Raw genomic sequence first — 2,466 nt, 5'->3', positions numbered from 1 at the left:
TTTTAATAAAAATTTACAGAAAAGTTGGATTTTTATTCATTCATTGTTGCACAATTTCCACCCTCACCCTGCTTTCCCCCTCCCCAGTCCACTTTGCATTGCACCTCTTATTCTAGACTTTTGTCATGCATATAACGCCTAATCATATATTCCTTTTAAACCATTTTCCCCTCATCTGTTCCAATGCAGTGTTCATTATCTAACCCCTCTTTTCCTACTTTCTCCCCAATCCCCCACATGTCAGTCCTGCTTTATAACAGTGGTGGTATGCAGTATTTGTCCTTTTGTGACTGAGATATTTCACATTGCATAATGTCCTCCAGGGTCATCCATGTTGTATAATGTTTTACGAGTTCATTGTCTTTCAGTGCTATGTAGTATTCCATTCTGTGAAGAGGAATTCACACACACACACACACACACACATACCATAGGGGGTTTTTTACCCATTTGTTTTTTGTTTTTGTTTTTGGTTTTGGGGTTTTGTTGTTGTTGTTGTTTTTGGCAGGAAAACTGGCTGTATTAGGTCCCTAGTTCTCTTTCTCTTGCACAGTTTTGGTTCCCCGGAGCCGCCCAGCCCGACGAGCAGCAATGAGACCCACTTTCCGGCCAGCCGGGGCTTCTCTGAGGATGGTAGAGGGCTTTCCAATGTGCTGGTGATTGCCACCTCCAAAAGGATGCTCCACTGGGTTCATGGCCACACCACGTACACATGGCCAGCAATTTCTCTTTGCCTTATACTTGTGGTAGGCACGGCCTGCCTTCAAGATGGGCTTGTCAATGCGGCCACCACCAGCTACCACACCCACCACCGCTCTGTTGGCTGAAGAGATGACCTTCTCGGAGCCCGAGGGCAGCTTCACGCGGGTCTTCTTGGTCTCGAGGTTGTGGGAAATGACGGTCGCGTAGTTTCCGGAGGCGCGTGCCAGCTTGCCCCTGTCCCCAGGTTTCTCCTCCAAGCAGCATACGATGGTACCCTCGGGCATGGTGCCAACCGGAAGCACATTACCGATGTTGAGCTGAGCTTTCTTGCCACAGTACACAAACTGGCCCGTATGGATGCCCTCTGCTGCGATGAACAGCTCTGTCCGCTTCTAAAACGGGTACGGGTCGCGGAAGACCACCTTGGCGAGGGGCGCACCGCGGCCCGGGTCGTGGATGATGTCCTTCACGATGCCCTTGATGTAGCCGTGGCGCTCGGCGAAGTCCACAGCACGAAGCCGCGCGGCGCTCTTACGGTGCTTCACATGCGCCCTACCCATTCATTTGTTGATGGACACTTGAGTACTTGAGTTGCTTCCATCTCTTTGCCGTTGTGAATAACGCAGCAATAAACATAGATGTGCATACATCTATTTGAGTCGTGGCTCTGGTTTCTTTAGGGTATATTCTTAGTGGTGGCATTGCTGGGTGAAATGGTATTTCATTTTTTTTATTATTCATTTTAATGAACATTTACAGAGACTTTGGATTTCCATTCATTCATTGTTGCATTTTTCTCCTTGCCCACCCCTCCCCCTGCCCAAGTTCGCTCTTCTCTTTGAAAAGGAAAAAAAAATTCTTCCATTTTTCTACAAGCCCCCCCATCCCCCCAAGTACACTCCACTATGCAACCTTCATTCTGGACTCTTGTCATGACCATAATACCTAATCATATATCCCTTTTCAACAGTTCTCTCCCTCATTTGTTTCAGTGTAGTATACATAATTTATCCAACTCTGATGTTGGTCCCATTTTACAACAGAGGTATTATGCAGTATTTGTCCTTTTGTGACTGAGATATTTCACTGAGCATAATGTCCTCCAGGGTCACCCATTTTGAATATTTCATGAGCTCCTTGTTTTTCAATGCTGCATCGTATTCCATTGTGTGAATATACCAGAGCTTCTCTATCCACTCATTTGTATGAAATGGCATTTCTATTTCCAATTTTTTGAGAAAGAGCCATACCACCTTCCATAGTGCTTTCACCATTCTTATACTCCCACTACTGGTAAATAAGGGTTCCAATCTCCCCACAACCTTCACATTATTTGTTGTTTGTTGTTCTGTTGAACTTTGCTATTGTTGCACATTGAATATTTTATTACCAAAATTTTCACACCAGTAGAAAAGTTGGATGTGACCGATCAGCGCCGAATATATATTCACTGCCTAGATTCTCTGCTGATTGTTTCTTTATTGCACATTCGTTTTAGGCTCTTTCTCTTTTTAATTATCCCTCTGCTGAATCACTTTTCTTATAGTTTCATGTTTCTGTGGATTTTTCAGGAACTATCTGTGAAAATATAACATTGCAGTTCAAGGGAGTGTGTAGAGGCTGGTTGTTACCAGGGTCTATATGAGAACAGATGGGAGGCACTTGTCACACCAAACAGCAGCAAACAAGACTGGAGCATGCAGCTGAGTAAACCTTCCACGAGACCCTCAGAAGAGAGCCAGAAGGGAACCTGGAGACCCTGGT

The 2,466-nt window shown here is 45.1% G+C and overlaps 1 pseudogene; it reads right to left on the bottom strand.

Moving 5' to 3' along the window:
• Window positions 1-530: 530 nt before the first annotated feature.
• Window positions 531-1,262, bottom strand: LOC102859943 (annotated as a pseudogene).
• Window positions 1,263-2,466: the final 1,204 nt, after the last annotated feature.

This window comes from Elephantulus edwardii, unplaced genomic scaffold, assembly GCF_000299155.1.
Source record: "Elephantulus edwardii isolate Elephantulus edwardi_28Jun2011 unplaced genomic scaffold, EleEdw1.0 scaffold00045, whole genome shotgun sequence".
NCBI lineage: Eukaryota > Metazoa > Chordata > Mammalia > Macroscelidea > Macroscelididae > Elephantulus > Elephantulus edwardii.
This window is presented reverse-complemented; position numbering and strand designations above follow the sequence as displayed.